This window comes from Mustela nigripes, chromosome 1 (genome assembly GCF_022355385.1).
Source record: "Mustela nigripes isolate SB6536 chromosome 1, MUSNIG.SB6536, whole genome shotgun sequence".
NCBI lineage: Eukaryota > Metazoa > Chordata > Mammalia > Carnivora > Mustelidae > Mustela > Mustela nigripes.
The window spans coordinates 21,692,558-21,713,263 of NC_081557.1; the positions used below are offsets into that span (position 1 = coordinate 21,692,558).

The 20,706-nt window shown below is 44.3% G+C and overlaps 1 long non-coding RNA gene across 1 annotated transcript; it reads left to right on the forward strand.

Annotated features, from left to right (window-relative positions):
• Window positions 1-2,524: 2,524 nt before the first annotated feature.
• LOC132021677 (uncharacterized) lies at window positions 2,525-16,193 on the forward strand. Its single transcript, XR_009405425.1, has 4 exons — window positions 2,525-8,120; window positions 9,876-10,040; window positions 14,352-14,503; window positions 15,834-16,193. It is a non-coding gene; the product is annotated as an uncharacterized LOC132021677 (long non-coding RNA).
• Window positions 16,194-20,706: the final 4,513 nt, after the last annotated feature.

Sequence of the window (20,706 nt, forward strand, 5' to 3'; positions counted from 1 at the left end):
GCTTCAGTATGACGGGGGCCAACTAAACTGAGCAGTCCTGCGCGTTCCAGCTGCCACGAGTGCAAGGCCCCAAACTGGGAGATAGTTCCGCTTCCCAAAAGAAATCAGAATTTCAGATGTCCGATGTTTTCACTTCTGAACGATGGCAACTCATTTTACAAAACACCGAGTGATTTAAACAAATCTTGTCTGTACATTAAATGCAGAGTAATGCTACCAACATTGAGAAGCTCTGCAGAACTTTGTGCAATCATGGAAATGCTCTCCATCTGGGCTGTCCTGTGGTGGTTATTGAGCACTTCGTGTGTAGCTACTGTTACTAAGCCTTTGAAATTTTAATTTAAATTTAGACTTAAATAGCTACATACCGCTAGTGGCTGTCCTATCGGACCAGGTGGGTGTATGGCAGTGATTCTGAGTCACAGCCTTTTGAGACTCATTGAAATCCATGGGCCTCCTTCCAGAAAAAGGTACATACAGCTATTGGCAGGAATCGTTGATAAAAGTGTCAGGAAATCTGCCGATCTTCTGAAGCCCTACTGATGAGCCTCAGGTGAAGCATCCCTAGAAAAGTAAAGGTGTGGTTGAAGAGAGGAGAGATCTTTTCCTTTATCTTGTTCAGTCCCCCATCCTGTCACTGAGCTGCCCCTTGCAACAAGGATACCAGGACATTATCAACATAGATCCAAATACTGTTTTTATGAGGACTTCTTTCGTTCTTTTTTTTTTTTTTCAAGACTTATTTATTTATTTGACAGAGATCACAAGTAGGCAGAGAGGCAGGCAGAGAGAGAGGGAAGCAGGCTCCCTGCTGAGCAGAGAGCCCAATACGGGGCTTGATCCCAGGACTCTGGGATCATGACCTGAGCCGAAGGCAGACGCCTAATGACTGAGCCACCCAGGCACCCCTGAAGACGGCTTTCAATCAATGAATAATTCATGTGGGCCCATCATGGCCTAAGCTCTGGATGGGATGCTGAGGATACAATGGAGGACAAGGCAGTCATGGTCCCTGCAGAGCTTAGTGTTTTGTAGACCAGTCAGTAAACTAAGCACCTGCTAAATGACAGGGCTGTGATGGCTACTGGTTTACTGAGTAGCAAATAGGCGTGTCAGGTGCTGAGGGAGGAAGGCATTCGGTGTTATGGGGGTAATCAGTGGGTCAAGACCCAGCTTTGGGGATCCACTGAGGAAGGCCTCCCAAGGAAAGGGACATCTAAAGAGAGACTGAAGGTGAATAAGCTAAGCCAAACAGCAGGGGTGTGGGTATATGCGCAGAGGACAAGGTCATGTGTGACCTGGCACAGAGCGGTGGAGTTTGAGGTCATATCCTTGTGACCCCATACATTCGCAACTCTCTGCAGTGAGATGTGGGGGTATAGTCCTTGGTGCCTCACCAAACCTGAGCTGACTTCTCGTGGGGCAGGAAGCATGGGGCTAGAGAACACACATGCTTCCCACAGTCAGTTTGGAGGCTTGACTTTCTAGCAATAGAGAGACATTACATACTCTTAAATACTTTGGGTGTAGAGGAGCTCCCTACTAAAATGCGAGGGCCCTGAGGTGGGTGGCTTTGTCCCTTCAGTACTCATCACACAAGCAGAATGTGAATTGGGTTGGGGGGTGGGAAGAAGGAGTTGGAGGAGGCCCAGAAAAAGATCAAGGCTAAAGAGGAGGAGGATTAGGAATGGACTAGAGAAGTGGGTGGAGATTGGAGACAGTCTCTGCTTTGCTTATTCACAACTTTGCCACAGGCGGCCTGGGCCCCTGGGTTTGATCCAGACTCTCAGGACTGAGGGTGGCACATCGTTTGCCCTGTTCTATTTGGGTTTCTGCCAGATACTAGTAGTTTCCAATAGTTAGACTGTTCCAGAGGTAGTCTTGGCTCCTGTGGGAATTACCAGAGAATTCCACTGCTGTGAATCTGGAAGAGTTTATATAATTTCCCCTGGGATGGCAGACGCTTTTTTTGTTTCTTCTGGTGGAAGCTAAAATGTCAAAATACCGGCCCCTCCACCCCCCGTTTATAAAGTACCTTGCTTATTTGGTGTTTAAGTTTCCTTTACCATTTCAAAAATTCCATTTATTTAAAGTAAAAAATCCAACGGAACAGTTCACTTACATTGAGCCCCACGTCAGGCATCCCAACTTTTAAGACATACACTTGAGAGATAAGCCTACAAAATGTTAACTTTGAAAACCGACAGAGCTCATATCCCAAGCCCCACAAGCCTGTAGGGAGCCCAGGAACCGCTGTTAAAGGCCTGGAGGGTTCAGGCTCATCAGCTTCCGGGCCCAGCTCGGGAATGGTCCATGCACCCAGACTTAACGTGAGGGAGGTTCACCTGTTTATATGAAGGCATCTGTGGGAGCCACAGTATCTCCTGGAAAGGAGCTTTTACACACACGAGGCCCTGATTTTTGCTGCTGTGGCCTAGGGAGTCTCTTCATCACTTGGCTCTGGAGACCAGCTTGCAGTCCCTGTCCTGTTGGACTCTAATAATTGGTGTCACCCAGAAAGGAGCTCATAGTTGTTATCTGGTACCTGAGTTTTGTGGCGGCTGCCAGGGGTGCCTCTACATTGCCAGGTTCTGGTGGCCAGAAGGACTTATATGCTGGGTGCACAGGATTATAACCAAAGGTGGCAGAGTTCCTAAACAGCTGCCACCCCTGGGGCCCAGCAATACCCAGGAGCTCAGTCTTTCTAAGAAAGAGACCAGCTGATCATCATCAGGCTGAGACTTGAGGAGCAGACTTCTAATTAAACACGCATCTAGGGACTGACTGCGATCCTCTCCAGAGACGTTGGAAGGCAGGCTCTACCTTTAGGCTCCCTCTCTGCTGCAGTCCAGAGCACCAGTGTCTCCTTGAGGGTACCTGTGTCTGGTGCCCGTTTGGGTGGTTGCTGCCAGGGGTCCCTTTACCTTGCGTGGCTCTGGAGGCCACTGGGACCTATGTTTGTGATCCCACAGGGCTATATGTATTTGCATACTTGTAAAAACTGATGCCTGAGGGTCTGGCTTCTAGTAAGTCTGAATCTGACTGCTGAGATCCTCCTCTTTGGGACACTTCAAGTCTTGGTACATCCTTAATTACAGGGAGCCCTTAAACCTGTAATTGGCTGCTTGGACAAGTGCCAAGGATTGAGCAACAAGTTTCATCCCCTACACAAGGCCACTCTTTAAGACTAGGAGAAGGCACATTTTCATCTACTATATAGAAACCAACACAGAGAGTCAAACAAAACAAAAACAAACAAAAATAAAGCAGAGGAATATGTTCCAAAGGAAAGAACAAAATAAAACCTCAGAAAAAGCTTTAGTGAAATGGAGATAAGTAATTTATGCTTATCTTTGATAAAGAATTCAAAGTAATGGCCGTAGGGATGCTCACCAAATGAGGGAAGAATGGATGATGACAGTGAGAACTTCAACAAAGAGATGGAAAAATAAGAAAGTACCAAACAGAAGTCACAGAGCTGAAGAATACAATAATGCAACTGAAATATACACCAGCGGGGGATGTGAATAGCTGACCATGTGAAGCAGAAGAAAGGATCAGTCAACTCAAAAATGAGTGGAACTCAATCAAACAGAGCAGGAAAAAAAAAAAAAAAAGTGAAAAAGAGTGGAGATCACTTAAGAGACATCAAATGGACTAACATTCTCATCATCGGTCTCCCAGATGGAGGAAAGAGAGAGAAAGGGGACAGAAATCTTAATTGAAGAAATAATGGTTGAAACTTCTTTACTTGGGGTAGGAAATAGACATCTAGATCATGGAGCCCAGAGTGTTCCAGATAAAAGGACTGCAGAGAGACCCACACCAAGACACAATCAAAATGTCAGAAGTTAAAGACACAATGACAGTCGAGGCACAAGAGAAAAAAGAAAAAAAGAGTGCTACAAGGGAATCTTCCTAAAATCATCAGACTTTACAGCGGAAATTTTGCAGGCCAGAAGAAAGTGGCATGATATAATCAAAGTACTGAAAGAAGAAAAGCTTCCAAACAAGAATACTCTGCCTAGAAAAGTTATCATTCAGCAGTGAAGGAGAAATAAAGCGTTCTCCAGAAAACAAAAGCTAAAAAAAAAAGTAAAATAAGAAACAAAAACAACAACAAAAGCAAAAGCTAAAGGAGTTCAACAAACTGGCCTTATGAGAAATGTTAAAGGGCTCTCCTTAAGCTGAAAAGAAAGGGTGCAAATTAGTAATAAGAACACACATGAAATCGTAAGCCAGCTACTTTACCAGAAACAATCAGGAAAAGACAGCTAAGAAGAGCTCACCTGGGGTCAGAGCATACCTCAAACATGGATCTCAAGAAACTACCCTACAAAAGATTATGAGTTTAATGGGATCAGACTGGGGAGCTGTCTTTGCCCCAGGACATTATCTAAAACCATAGAGTAATTAACTGGCAATTCATGGTGCCTAAAGTTGGTTGCAGCGTAGGGAATTGTCAGAGAGCTCTGCTTAGAGACTCGTTCCAGGGTGACCACGTGCTTGTCCGAGCTATATTGGATTGTATTAGACCAGATGATAACTCAGATAAAGTTGAGTCCACAGGACAAATGAAAAGAACCAGAAATGACAAATACAAGGTAAATATAACAAAAGCTATAAATATATATTTGCTTTATTTTCTTTTCTCAGCTCCTTTAAAAGACATTGAATTATATAAAGTAATAACTATAGCAATGTACTATTGGGTTTGTAACATAGCTATAGATGTAATAGGTGTAAAAATAATAGCACAAGGGGGAGAAGAGAATAGTTGCGGAGAATGGACATTTCTATATCTCATTGTAATTAGGTTTTTATATCTAAAGTAGATTCTAATGAGTTAAGACATATAGCATAAGCCTTAGTACAAGGACTAAAGAAATAACTAAAAAAATACACAGTGAAAAAAATCACTAAGGAACTGAAAATACAACACTAGAAAACATTCACTTAATGCCAAAGAAAGCAGGAAAGGAAGACTAGAGAGACAAAAAAGGCAGAAGGAAAATGTCACCAGCTGGGAATCTGGCTGAGCACACAGAAACCAAAGGCGACAAAAATGGTCTCTGAAAGAGTAAATATATAAGACCTTTTCTTCTTATTACTTAAAACATTAAAAAATGTAACTGACTTCTCAAGCAAAGACAGTCACATTGTATTGTGGGGTTGATAACGTGTGCATAAATACAACACATAATGATAGCTGCATGTAGGATATAGGCCATGAGGAGAGAAATGTATGTCCACTGTTTTAAGGTTCTTCTATTACACTTGAAGTGGTGAAATATCACTTGATGGTAGACTATGATATATTAAAGAGTGTGCTGTAAGGTCAATTCCAGTGCGCTAGGAATTAATCTGAGCCATTTTGCTAAAGTTTCTGCATAGTAAAGGCATGACCCCTAGTAAAGGAATGAAACATACCCATTCATAGTATTGCCTTGAAACCTAGGGTCCAAGAAATTTGGGAGCGATTTTTACAACTTTCCAGCATCATTTATTGAGACTACTGGAGGAGTCTATTGCTGTGTAGCAAGAACATGACTATATGACTGGATAAGGTGCCATTTGGGGCTACTTGGTTCTGAAATGTTCTGTACATACAACAGGGGTTCCTGATCCAAGACACACATTTCATTTGGCCATGGCCCTTATAGAAAAGGGAGGCAATAGAGGACTCCTTCTGACATTTCCAGACCCCCCATTGTGAGATAGCCTTTGGTTGTGATGCATATTTTTACTTTAACGCTGTTATGTATGTATTATAATGTTTTATACCTTTTCCTTTAGCCTTGTAAGCATGGCCATTTTGAGTCCCACAAGTCTTAATTTTTAGCAATTGACTCTTCAACTTCCATACTCTAAACCCTAAAGCAACACAAAACTACCAAAGCAAAGAGTTAAATGAGCCAACAAAGTTTGTAGAATGGAGTCATAAAAAGTAATAATCAGCTAATCCCAAAGCAGGCTGATAAAAGAGAAAAAAAAAAAAAAAAAGAACCCAGAACAGAGGAGACAAAAAGAAACAAATAGAAAGATGATAGACTCAAACATCATCATGTTAATGGTCATATTAAAGATAATTTGTATAAAAATTGCAGTGTAAAATACAGAGATTGTCAAATTGTGTAAAAAAACAATACCCACGTATATGCTGCCTACAGGAAATGCATCTTAAATGTAAAGACACAAATGGGTTAAAAGGATAGAAAAATAGACCACACTGACACTAACCAAGAGAATGTTGGAGTGACTATATTTATATCAGATAAATTATATGTCAAAGCAAAGAATATTGCCAAGAGTAAAGAAGGTCATTTCACAATCACATAGGGGTCACTTAATCAAACAATTCTAACAATAACAAATGAGTATAACAAATGTTCATGCACATAATAGCAAAACTTTAAAATAAATGGAGAAGAAAAAACAACAAAGAGAAATAGACAAATACACAATTATAGCCAGAGATTTTTAGAAAATGCTCCCTCCATAGCTAATGGAACTAATAGCAGATCAGCAGAAATATAGTAGACTTGAACACCTCTAGCAATGCTTGCCCAGACTGACGTCTTGAAAAAACCTCCACCCAGCAACAGCGAGATACACATTGTTCTCAAGTGTACTGAATTTACCAAGATAGAACATTTTGTGGCTCATAAAACAAGTCTCAGTAAGTTTAAATGGATTCAAGTAATATAAAGTGTATCCTTCAGGTGGAGGGACCTGTTACTACCAACTGTTGGATTTCATGGTCAAAGCCAAACTGGCCAATGAAAGGGCTAACCTCGGGCAACAAAAACCTAGCCTGTCTCACGACTTCTAGTTTCAGCTTCAACAAACAAAGAGCTTAGAGGTTGTCACTCCTGACTTTAAAACAAGGAAAAAAGCTGAACAAACTGGGAACCAGTGACTTTTCTTGATCCCATCAGAAAACTGAGATTGCAGGACAAACCAGCATGCTCCAATCTGGACAGATAGGTGATCACAGAGCGCCGAGCGCCAAGGTCAGCTTACCTGCAGCAGAAGCTTCTGGAACCCCTAACTGATAGGAACACTCAGATGGCAATTTTGATAAGTTGCTGGAGGCAATGTGTGGACTACAGGGAGAATGAGACTGTCCTGAGTGCTGGCGTCATGAGGTCAGGGGTCAGGCTTTTACAGGTTTCGCCTCCAGGAGCCCCACTAGGTTCTCATGGGGAAGGGTCAAGAGAAAAATCACCTTCTGTCTCTGGCAGGTAGAAGGGGGAAAGCAGCCATTCTGAACCCAGTAACCGTAAGTAACCATGATGCCCAGAGTGTTCTTCATTACAGAACCCTAGTCTCCAGTGAAAAAGACTTCCCAGAGCCTCGTCTCCCCTGGGGGAAGGGCACTTTGTGGTCTCCATCCCTCCAGTTAATGATGACTGTGTCAGGAAGGGTAGATTGAAGCTTTTGTTCTCAGGTTTGGTAGAGGGATCAGAAAAGCATGTTCTGCTACTGCACTCCTTAGTGAGTCTTGAAAGAAGCGATATTTCCAAGTTTCCTGCACCCAGTGCTGTAGAACAATTATGCAAGCAACATGTGTTTTTACAGAATAACTGTAAATGCAGATAAATAAAAAATGAAAAACACCCCAAATTCTACCACCCAGAGATTACCACGTCAGCATCTTGTTGTATATCAGACCTGACACTTTCATTTGCAGGTGCAGACATGTATGTTTTATGAAAATGGTGTCCTATTCTATACAATGTTTTGTATTCCTTCGGAAATGTATCCATCTATTGTGAGCATTTCAAGTCAGTATACATCTATACAACGTTCCTAATGGCTGCATGATATCCTACCATCCTTCGATTGTTGGATCTACTGCAATTGCTTCAGAGAGCCATGGACACAATAATGCTATGTAGCAGCCACAAAATTGCAGTGGCACACAAGAATAATCATTTGTTCAGTTTACAAGATTGCAGGCGTTCAGCTGATCCCGGCTCACTCACACCTTGGCAGTCAGCTGCCTGTCGGCTAAGCAGCCCTCATTTTGACTTGTTCCTGTGTCTGGACAGGCTGGCCACTGGCTTCTTTAGGAGGCTCACCGTTGGGACAACCGGGGTGATTCTGTCCTGTTCCAGGTGAGTGATCCTCCAGGAGGCTAGCCCCGGAGTGTTCTCATGGCTATTCAGAGGAGCCACAGCCAAGAGGAAATGGGCAAGCACTTTCGTAAGCCTCTGATTGTGGCATATTTGCTCTCATCCTGGTGGCCAAAGCGAACCACGGGGCCAAGTGCACAGAGGGAGGAGGGTAGAGGGCGGCATAATTGGGTGATGGGCATTAAGGAGGCCATAGGATATGATGAGCACTGGGTGTTACACGCAACTGACAAATTAATGGAACACGACATCTAAACTAATGGTGTACTATATGTTGGTTAATTGAATTTAAGTTAAAAATAAAATATACTTGCTGCTTAAAAAAACCAAAAACAAAAACAAATGTCTTTGAGTGTTAGCTTATTATTCTGTGGAACAAACCCCTACAAGTAGAATTGCTAGGTATATCCTTTTCTGAAGACTCTGAAGTAAAACTACCAGCTTGCTCTCCAGAAGAGGCACGCGGCTTTCCATTCCCATTAATGGCAAGTGACAGTGCAGATTTCTCTATGACTATGATGTATAGAAAAAATATTGTGCAAACTACAGACGTTCTAGGGGTCTGTGGTTAAGTTGTATGATGTGCCCCCAAAGGTTCACAAACATAAACCAGGAAAAATAAGGTCTTCTCGGGAGTTGCAGGATAGGTATCCCAGTGTGGTCCTTTGGAAACGCACGTCCTATTCCTTCCTTAAGAAGGATTGGAAAATCTTGAAACGAACGAACAAAAAGAAACACCCACAAACAACAGCAACAACAACAACAGAAGTATTGGAAAGACTCTAGACAATGTGGAGGGACAAAGAGGGTCAACATAGTTCCTGGTTTTCATGGAACCAGGTTCCATGAAATCTTGGTTCACCCAGTTGTCTTGGTTTACCAGTTAAGCAAACCCCCCTTTCACTCGCAGAAGATTTCCATTTTGGGCTACAGATTTTACAATGCCCAGGGAAAAGTCACCTTAACAAAAATCATTCCCTTTGATTTCAAGCTCCTTCCTTCATACAGTCCACGATGTTTTAAGTTCTGTGTTTTGGTGGTTTTGTTATGTGTCAGACATTGTCTTAGGCACTGATGATCCAGTAGTGAACAAAATCAGACATAGTCCCTGCTTTCGGTCTGAAATGTTTCAGGGGAGAACTAGTGATGGTTTAATCACAGAAATCAATGCAGAAGTGCAGCAGTGGTGAAGGTTACAAGGGAGAAGTGCACGATTCTAAGAGCATTTATGTAACAGGAAGATTTGATCTTCTTGCAGAAGGCAGGGACGAATCCAAGGGGAAGTAATGCTTTAGCTGAGATCGGAAGGATACTTTGAATTTACCCAGGGGGAAGGATCAAGTGAGAGCATGTAAGAAGACTGCCAAAAAGGAAGCAGGTATAGACAAGGATGTGAAAGACGTTTCCTGTAGCCGCAGTGGAGAGGATCAGGGGAACTTGGAGTGAGATCAGAATGGAGACCCCACCCAGCATCCCCTACACCTCTGTTCCTTCCCAACAGAATCCCCATTTTGTTCAGGAATGCAGACAACCCCCAACACAGTGCTCTGCCTTCGGGGACACTAACTTGACTCCCAGTGTAAAGGGGTCACTCCCTTAGACTTGTGCCCTGATTCTTGCAACTGAGAAGAGAAGGAAAGTTTCCCGTGGACTTCCAAGGAAAGTTACCTTGCTCCTAAGAGTGAGTCAAAAGAAAAGATGGTCCTTAATTGTTCCTCTGAGTTTTGTCAAATCTAGATGGGAAGTGGGGGGCAGCTGCAGTCGTCTTCTCCTCCTGAAGATGGAGCCGGCTCCAAGGATGGTGGAGCGGACACATGAGAACCTTTCCCCTTGATAAAGGCTGAGGTGCCGAATCAATGTTCCCCGAAGGCCACTCTACCGCAGGACTTCCGGTTACGTGGGGTATGTAATTCCTGAAATTTCTTATTGTTCAATTGAGATTGAGTTCAAGTGTCTCTTACTTGTGGTCATAATGTCATAGCAAGAAACAAGAGACCATGTCTCTTCTTGATTTCGGAGGTTATGTTAAGAATTGTTTTTTCTCTGCCTTTATCCCAAGGTCGATTAGAAGTCATTAGAGAATTTTGAGCAGAGTGCATGAACCAAAGGTTACTTTTGCTGCTGCACGAAGAAATTCTAAAGAGGCAGGAGTAGATGCAAGGAGACCAATTAGCAGGCCTTTCACTTGGGGAGAAAATACAGAGGATCTTTCTCAGCCCTACACAGTTTGGGAAGCTGCAGAATGAAGATCATTTAATCAACATCGCTAAAATTCAGTTTTTTAAAAGATTTTATTTATTTGTTAGAGAGGCAGTGTGCATGAGCAGGGTGAGGAGCAGACAGAGGGACAAGATGGAGAAGAAGGAGCCCAACGAGGGACTCAGTCCCAGCACCCTGGGATCATGACCTGAGCCGAAGGCAGATGCTTAACCAACTGAGCCACCTAGGTATCCCTGAAATTCAATTTTGATGTTGCTATTTTTAAGAATATCTCAGGGGATCATAAAAGATGCCTATGCAGCATGGCCTCCTCTCAAGGGCCAGCATTTTCAATGAACTCTGCACTGGCTTGCGTTGCCCTGGATCTCACCCTCTTCAAGGGAGAGCCCTAGAGGTGACATTTGTGAATGGTAGTCTGGATAGTAGGTGGTGATAATGGAGATAGAGGTGGGGAAGATGGGGCAGAAATATTCTAGAAATAATGTTTTGGTGAAAGGATGAATAGAGCCAATAAGGGAGAGAGAGACAGAGTCAGACAGACAGACATGGAGGATGAGCCTCAGGTTTCTGTGCAAAAAGAGGAAATGGTGGTTCCATTAGATGATATAGAAAATGCTGGAAGAGGTCCCCCAGTTGGGGACAGAGGTCCATTCAGAGTTCAGCTGGACATGCTAAGTTGGATGTACTTTCGGATATTCAAGGGGAAGTTTCAAGAAGGTGGAGGATGGTGCTCAGAGGATAGATGGGGTTGGAGTAGTTAACATTCTCACCATGCACATTTTAGGAATTAGTAAAAACTGTGGACAATGAAATGGCTTTGGGAGAGAAGAGACTTTGAAGAGAAGAGGCTTAGGGCCGGGCCTGGAGGACAAGGGCAGAGGAAGATGAGGCATGCAAAGACCATGGAGAGACTTTTGTCAGAGAGGCAGAAAGAGAATAGAAATGTGATGTGTTATGGGAACAAGAGAATAAAGTATTTCAAAAAATAGATAGTTCACAACGGTTCTGATAACTGTTGAAAAGTCAAAGAAGTATGACAACTAGTCTCCCAAGATGGTCCCCCAATGAGTGATGCCTCCTGAAATTCATACCTTTGTGTGGTGTCCTTCACATTGAATGAGGGGTGGCCCAGTTCAACCGATAAACTGCACGGAAGGGGCACTATGTGATTTTTGAGGTTAAGTCATGTGAATCCTTACAGTGTCCACCTTGGTCTCTTGAAAGGCTTGTTCAGAAGAAGGCCAGTCATGACTTCATGTAAGAAGTCATTTTGCTCTTAGACCATCATGTTGTGAAGAAGCCCAAACTAACTGTGAAAATGACTCATGGAAGGAGACGGGCGAGAGAGAGAGAGAGAGAGACCAAGCAGAGAGAGAAATACTGGCCAGACCCCAGTTAATCTAGCTGTTCTAGCCTGGGAATCAGCCATATCAGGAAAGAAGCCATCTTGAACGTGAAGATGACTCCAGCCCTTGGAGAGACCCCAAGTGAGAACTGCCTAGCTGTTCTCAGTCAATCCACAAGATCGGGAAAGATAAAAATAAATTCTTATTTTAAGCTCCTAAGTTTTATACTGGAACAAAATAGGAATTGAAAAAAAAAAAAAGTCTCTGATTTGGTGGTATAGAGGTCATTACTGTTTCTAGGAGCAACAAGGGCAGAAGCCAGATCTGAGTGGGATAAAAAGTGGGTAGAAGCTAAAAAAAAGTTAAACAAGTGAACGAGATGCTTTGGGTAAATGTTTAACTGTGGATGGGGAGGAGATAGAAAAGTTTATAGTTAGAAGAGGATATGATATAAAAGAGAGTTTTTCTAAAAGTGGTCTCTATTGTGTCATGTTTAAAAACTCTAACCTCTGAAGTACTTTTACTAAAAATAAGACTGAACCCAAATCTAATGAAATCTTTTGATGTAATTACCAGTTTACCAGAAATGTGAGGTATACAGACACAAGTTATCAACACTGTAAGGATATGATCAACCAAATCAAGAATTTGAGATAATCTTTGTAACAAATGGCCCAAGAAATAAATATTTAGAAAAAAATAAAGGCAAGGAGACTGCTACGGGATAAAAACAACTTGAAACACAACAATGAGATACAATATGGGCATCCTGACTGAATCCTGATTTTGAACAACCCAACTTACAAAGACATCTTGTGACACTTGGGAAAATGGAATATGGACTGGATATTAGATGATATTAAGGGATCACTGTCCATTATCTAGCTATGATAATGGATGGAATGTAATGTTTTTTGAAATTTCTTTTCATCTGGAGTTGCATCTTGATACCTAAGATTGACTCTAAAATATGTTCATAAACTCATGACAGTTGCTGAGGCTGGGTGATGGCTAAGTGGAAGTTCCTTACACTAGTTTCTCTGCTCTTGAGTACATTTGAACACTTCTATAATCACAAGTGTTAAAAACTCTACTGAATCATATTCTTCATTCTATTGAGGATTTATGGACAACATAGGATAGGTCCTTATTGATGCAATTATTCTCCAAGCAGGATATGGGAGACAACCACCATCCTAATTTTTTACTCTAGTGATGCTCTACAATGGGAAAAGAAAGCCAAAGGGAAGGGTTCAGTTAAGAGAAGGTGACTAAAAACACAGGAGAGAGGAGGTGTATGAAAGTGTAAGGTTCTGAGAAGGAGGGGAAGGTGGGATTCACCAGACTCAAGGTGAAGGATGGGGCCAGTGGAGACAGGTGTGTGTGTTTGTGTTTGAGTGTGTGTGTGCGTGTGCATGTGTGTGTGTTTGTGTATGTGTTGATTTCTAGAGGAGGAGAGAATTTTCATTGAGTAGCCTCTAAATCCTTGGAGAATTAGGCATTGAGGTCCAATGCTATACGGTCGTGGGGCTGGTAATTAGGAAATTATAATTTGCAGAGACTAGAAGAGATTCGACAACATTATTGAGGTGTGTGAAGAGTGAGTTTCCTGGGGACACAGAATAGAATTGCAAGGCGCAGTAGAATTGCAAGGATGATTAGAATAAAGCAATGGCTCAGACACCCTAAGTTGGAGAAGGGCAATGGACGGAGAATGCCAATATCCTGGGAGAAAAATGAAGCCTTGCTAGTCTGACGCCACAAAAATGGTGTTGAAGCATGAACCCACCTTCTGAGATTTGGGTTCAGGAAGCACAGACTAGAGACCACGTATTAATGCAAATGTAGGTAGTTCTTGGACCATGATTGGAGAAACGCCACCCTAGTGGCTGGAAAGGGAGCGAAGCCCACTTGGGGCCAGAGGTGTGTCATGTGCCAATGGGGCAGCCTGGTGGACAGACGACAGAACCTGGGTCTGCTGGTTGTTTCACGTAGCTCTGTAGCTTTCTTGGCCCGAGGGATTTCAATTTGTCCAGGGGGCTGCCCTTCGCAGAGTTCTGAGAGGGGATCAAACATAGGGATGGGCACTGTTCAAAGTTACCCTGCCTGTGTTTGCCCCAGGGGCTTCTCATCTGTGGACCATGCAGCTACTGGTGGTCTTGTTTGCTGGTTTTTTTTTTTTTTTGCAACTTTTGATTCTAGAAATAAAAATGGGCTTTCAGAATCAACTAACCAGCCAACCAACACTGTCGAAGCTGGCACTTTTGGGCTAATTGTCTTCCTTTTCATTTAGACTTATTTCCCACAGAGTGTGAGGTAACACTTTCACGTAAATCTTGGTAATTCCCAGGCATAAAGCAATTGCCTTCATTTCCCAGCGGGACATACTAAAGTGGGTTCATTTGTGGTAAGATCGGGAATAGCAGTTTTTACAGTTTAGGTCCTATTAAAAAAAAAAAAAAAAGAACCTGCTCCCCCCATCATAATCCACTCATGCTTTAAAAACGCATCTCAAAAATCAAAAGGACTCTGAATGTCTGGAATGTGCCAGGAAGCTGTGTTAAGACACATCTGATTAGCCAATTTATTTATTATCTAGACAAACTTACCTCTCATTTCTCCTCTTTCATAACTTCCTTAACCACAGACCCTGTGAGTCGCCTGGATGTCAAAGAATTAAGCCTGTCTTGAATGAACAGAAGTAACAGCAGTACGGAGGGAATTTCTTTCTCTTTTCCTGGTCTCCACCGTGATTCTCTGATTTGAATTTGCAGTGGCAGAAAAGAAAGGAGAGGCGAGGTGGGTGCTCTGGGGAGGGAGCATAGCCTGAATAAAGACTAGAGGCCAACAGGTCAAGGGGCCCCAGTCTGTACAGCTTGGCTGAAGCAGTATAGATCGAAGGCGGCTTGGTGTGGGGGAGCTGGATTAGAGAGCCTGAGCGGAGGGGCTTTGAGTGGTGCCTGGGGAAATCCTGAGCCATTTAAATGAGCCATTTAAATCTGACAGACAAATTGGTGTTTTAAGAAGATTTACCAGGCAGTGATGTGCAGGATGAGGGTTGGGGGGGCAACAGGAGGAGGAGGTTACAGAGGTAGGAGGAGAAGAAAGCTAGGAGAAGAAGGATTCTGCTTTGACTTAGCAAAGAGTGAGCACCTACTGTGTACCTTACCTTGTGCTGGGCACCACAGTCAAGCATTCTTTCTCTCAGTGCGCAGAACCAGCGTCTGCCCTTCTGTCCAAGCCAGGACCTAGCATCCTTTGGCATACCTTCCTCTCTTTCCCCACGGAGCAGTCATCAGGCTGTCCTGTCCGTGCTGTGCTCCTGCAGGTCTGCTCTCCCTCCTCCCCACTCCCTTTCTCCTGCTTCTGCAGCTGAGCCCCTCTCCCGGCCTTCAGGTCTCCCTGCCTCCAGCCTCCCCTTTAACTCCTCTGCCTGGCAGCTGTTGTGGGTGGGGATAGCCTTCCGAAACAGTCAGGCCACCTCCTCCAACAGAAACCCTTCTGTGGCCTCCCCATTGCCTTCAAGGTTAAGTCCAAACCCTGTAGCAGAACCAGGAGGCCCTTGACTGGGTCCTGCTTAGCTCTCCTTCCTTCCCAGGGCTCCTGCCTCCCCTCCTGGAATCTCAGGATGTGGCCATGCAAAGATGCTTCCAGTACCTTTTGTCTTCCTTGCAGTGATAATAGCTTCCATTCTACCCCCATCCCCCCTGACTTGTTCTTCAACAATTCATTTAGAGATCCCTTGCTTCCAGAAGCTCTTTCTGGCCCCCAGGTGCCTCCTGGGTGCTTTTAAAGAAGTGTCTCTGGCTATTCTAGGGCTTACCACAGTGTGCAGTCACTGGCTTCCTTTGCTCTGCATGGGAGCAAGAGGGCGGGGGCGACACCTTCCTCCTTGCCCAGCACCGTCTTGATGCATAAGGGGCTCTTGGTAAACGGTCATCAAATGGAAATAGATGAATTTATAGGAACCTAGGTGGCAGGAGGCAGAGGGCATTGGTCCCATTTTACAGATAAATAAATCGAGGCTCACAGAGTGTTTTAATAATTTGTCAAAGGCGTCTCAGCCTAGCCTAGAACGCACTTCGGGGTGGCTGAGTTCTTACCTAGGGCTTTTTCCTCTCCCTTGCAGGCACAGAACGGAAATCATCAAAGAAAAGCATCCCATCTAGTGCCTTCGATTCTGGCTGATCATTGGGAAAGCCTCCGGGGGGGCCACTGGGGGAATGAGTATGACAACAGATGAAGAATCTTTGATAGATTAGTAAGGGATTTCATAAGCTGGAGTATTATTAGCTTTGGAGATTGCAAAAGGCTAGGAGTCCAAATGAACAATTTTCCAACATAATTTGAACATTTATTTCACTGAAGTTATTATTCACAACACAAATCCTCCCCGTTTTCTGAAAGTCGAAGGATACGGTTGCATGTGTTTGTTGCTGTTTTTATTTTATTTTTTTCCTCTCACTCTAATAAATGCTCTTTGCCTATGGTTTTTTTTTTTCTTTTTTTTTTTTTTTTTTCCTTTTTTTTTTTTTGATTGGGAGAACTGCTGTGCAGAATGATAGATAATGTTCATTTAACCCTAGCATTTACTTTCCCCCTAAACGAGAGCTCTGTTCGTGATTGATCAGACTTCTCCCCCATTTAGCGCCCATGTAAAACATTGTGAAAGATCGGGTCTGCAGCTCGGATAGCATTTTTGCAGCAATCTGTTCAAGCCGCAGCAGACACGCCGGCTACCACAGGGGCTCTTAATGAAACGTCGGGGGATATTAGGGGTTTATGGCCTGGAAAACAGTACAAATCAAAACGCGATGCTTCCTGTTTATCTGTTTAGAACATTTTTATTTTCTAAACCTAGCCATGTTCATCTTTTTCTTCCAGCATTTGGGTTTGGTTCTTTACATATTGATTTTCCCGTTGGCTGGCACGCTCCGATGGCGTTGGAGCACTCAGGTGTGCTCTCTGTATGAGCGCTGGCCGGGTATCAGCAACAGAGGCAGCCTCTGTCTTAGACCCCTCAACACAAGGGCCGGGAGAAACTACAGCTCACTGATTTAAAAAAAAAAAAAAAAAAAAAAAAAAAAAAGATTGCTACACGTCTCTCTCCCCTTTGGGGTCTCCCCTTGGGCCAGCAGGGTTGACCTTTTGTATAAATATTCACATACAAATCTCACCGCAAAAGTAGCACTCTCTTCTTAAATTTTATAAGGAAATGCAGTAGAGTCCCAGCAGGACAAAGTCCATCACAGATGGTTCTCCCAGGGGTCGGGCATTTTTCCTGTGAAGGACCAGATATAAATATCATGGCTTTGTGGGTTGCAAGGTCTCTGCCACAGCTGACCACACAGAGCACCTTAGTGATGAGTGATGGGCGTGGCGGAGTTCCATTCTGGTAAGTCTTTACACAAAGAGACAGGGACGGGGGTTTTTGGCTTGTGGGCCAAAGTTTGCTAACCCTTGGTTTAAATGAAAAGACTTTAAGGGACCATGTACAGGTCCTTATATGGACAAGATCCTATATGGACAGGATCAAAGGAACAAAAAAAAAAAAAAAAAAAGGCACTGGTACCCAGAGATACAGCAGTGGAAGGCTGACCAGGCAAGAAGAGAAATGACTGGCATCCTGGTGAGAATGGGGGCCTGAGAGACACTAGGGCAGGGAGGGAGCAGGGAAGAAATACCCCCATCCCTCAGATCACGTACCTGTGCCTCTCACTGTCTGATCCAGTCAGGGCCCACCCAGCAAGCGGCCTGGGGATGAAGTCCCTACAGGGCAGCATTTGAGAAGGGAGAACAGATCAGGAAAGAGGCAGGCACTGGGAGAGGGAGAATGAGCAGCATGGGTGATGTCTCTTTGGGGACTAACTTCTTAGCACCCACTCCTTTTGGGATTAAAAGTAAGCTTGGCTGGCCACATTCCTTGACCCTGACTAGATTCTAGTAGCCTCCCCCTACTGCACCCACAGCTCCAGGTTCCGCATGCCCCTGGTTACAGTGAGAGGGTCAGGGATAAGCGCACGATCTAACTCAGGCTAATGAGACCCAGGCAGAGAACTTTTGTTTGTCTGAACTGTTGGGAAAGATAAGCTTTCTTTTTTTCTGGTGGATCCAAGACTAGAACTTTGGCAGTCAACCGACCATGTGGTGAGGCCATCACAAGGGAGAGCCTGTGCCCAGTAATCATGGGGGAAAGCAGAGTGTCAAGGGGTGGGGGAAAAGCTGAGTCCTATTTTAGTCACTGAGCCTGATCAAGCTATTCCTGACACAAACCCTCCATTCTCAGCTGGGTGAGCCAATTCACTCCCCTCTCATCAAGACCCGTTTTCTGCTTCTAGCTTGGCTAAGAGAGGATTGATCTCTGGAACCAAGGCCTGCCTCCCCACCACTATGTGGACTTCACGTGAGGCACGTCTCAACGCCAAAGCATGCAAGCAACAATGATTCTCCTGTGTGCATGAATGTTTTTGCGTGTGCTGGCGGTTGCATTCCAGTAATGGCGTTTGTTGCTCGCGTGTATTTTTCTCAGACACGAAAATCTTTTCTGAATATCTGCATGGCACGGGCCTCATAAGTCACACAGACAGCAACCTCCTAGGTAATTACATAGGTATCTGGATAACCATAGCAACCCAGCAGTTCTGAGATGTCACAGGGATCGCTGCGGCTCGGGGACGCTGCTGCTCATACACAGCTCGCCCGGCTCCATGTTTTGCATGTTTTCCACGACTTCTTCTTTGCTTGAAAAGAGCTCTTCTGACCAGGCAGCCCCTCCCATTGGTTAGGACTTTCCAAGGTTATGAATTTTACAGACCTGAAAGATGTCCCAAACAGAGAACCGACAAAGTTGCCCACTTAATCTTGCTTGGTTGAGAACGTGTCACAAAAGAGATAAAGCAAACAAAGGCCATCTACTCTTACCATCATTTCATAAATGAAAGGACATTTTCTCATGTCTGAAAGGAGAGACTAAAAGAGGAGCCCTTAAACAGAGAGCACAAACACATGGCACCGTTGGTGGGAACGCCAACTGGTGCAGCCACCATGGAAAACAATATGGAGGTTCCTCAAACAATTAAAAATAGGACTAGCATATGATCCAACAATTCCACCACAGGGTAATTTACCCAAAGGAAACAAAAACACTATTTAAAAAGATACATGCATTCCTATCTTTACTGCAGCGTTATTTACAATAGGCAAGATAGGGAAGCAACCCCATGTTCATTCACAGAGGAATGATAAGGAAGCTGCGGCATATAACAGGGGAATAATACACAGCCATAAAAAAGTTGAGGTTTGGGGGCACCTGGGTGGCTCAGTTGTTAAGCATCTGCCTTCAGCTTCAGTTCTGGGATAGCCCCACATTGGGCTCCCTGCTCGGCGCGAAGCCTGCTTCTCCCTCTCCCACTCTCCCTGCTTGTGTTCCCTTTCTCGCTCTTTCTCTCTATCAAATAAATAAATAAAATCTTAAAAAAAAAAATGAGGTTTTTCCATTGACAACAGCATGGATGGACCTAGAGTGCATTATGTTAAGTGAAATAAGTCAGACCGAGAAGGACAAATACCATATGCTCTCACTCATTAAAAGATTTTTTTAAATAATAAATAAACACAAAAGAAAAAACAGAATCAGACCTTTTTTATTTATTTTTTAAAGATTTTATTTATTTATTTGACAGAGAGAGAGCTCACAAGTAGGCAGAGAGGCAGGCAGAGAGAGAGGAGGAAGTATGCTCCCTGCTGAGCAGAGAGCCCATTGTGGGGCTCGGTCCCAGGACCCTGGGATCACGACCTAAGCCAAAGGCAGAAGCTTTAATCCACTGAGCCATCCAGGTGCCCCAGAATTGGACCCTTTAAATACAGAGAACAAACTGGTGGATGCCAAAGGGAAGGGGTTTGGGGGATGAGCAAAGTGGGTGAAGGGGAGTGGCAGACGCAGGCTTCAAGTTCAGAATGAGCAAGTGTCAGTAATAAAAGGAGCAGCTAGGGGACAGAGTCGATGGCATTGTAATAGGGCTGTGTGGGGAGCACAGTGTCGTGTTTAGAGAAGTCAAATCCCTTGGTTGTGCACCTGGAACTAAGGTGACATCATGTGTCAACTCTATTCAAATAAAAATTTCTTTAAAGCATGATTAAGGGGATGCTGCCTCTGGAAGGACCCTTGTGCCCGACCAGGCCCCTGGATGAAGGGTAAAGAGGCCTTCAATCCAGTCCTCACTCGGCCAAACCATGGGCCCTGCATGTGCTGTGTCTACTTGGATGAGGGGACACTTTTTTCCTTACACAAAGGGGCCTCCTACTTGCCAAGTTGTGTGCCAACCAGGTTGTGTCTGCCCAGAAAAGGCAACTTTTTCTAATCTTCACAAAACACTTCTGGAGCCAGCAGTGGCCCTGCACTATATTGTTCTACCTGAAAACATTTCACTGGAGGGGTGCTGGGGTGGCTCCGTGGTTAAGCGTCTGCCTTGCGCTCAGCTCATGATGCTGGGGTCCTGGGATTGAGTCCCACATCGGGGTCCCTACTCTGTGGGGAGCCTGCTTCTCCTTCCGCCTGCTGTTCCTTCTGACTGGTGACTCATGCGTTCTCTCTCTCTCAAATAAAAGAAATCCTAAAAGATAAATAAATGAAACATTTTCCTGGGACCTGCGCTCTGATCAGCACCTGGCCCTTAGGAGGTGCTCAACAAATGTGTTCAGCGAAGGGCCACCGACCACCCCAGAGAGGGCCATTGGAGGCCTGCGGGTTGACCTTCGCTGCCCGCCTACAGGAATCACACACGGCACAGACCATTTTCTCCTGCTCCTGGTGTCCAGCTGGACAGGGATGGAGAGGAGGCTGGGAGAAGCACCTGCTGTCTTCTCAGGCCCTTGAGAGGACCAGGAGAAAAGCTGCTCTGTGCTGGGTGAGGCACTGTGTCCTCTGTACGTCACCACACGAAGCACATTTACAGCTCAGGGAACTGAGTCTTTGGGTTTCCATAACCCACCACAGGTGACCC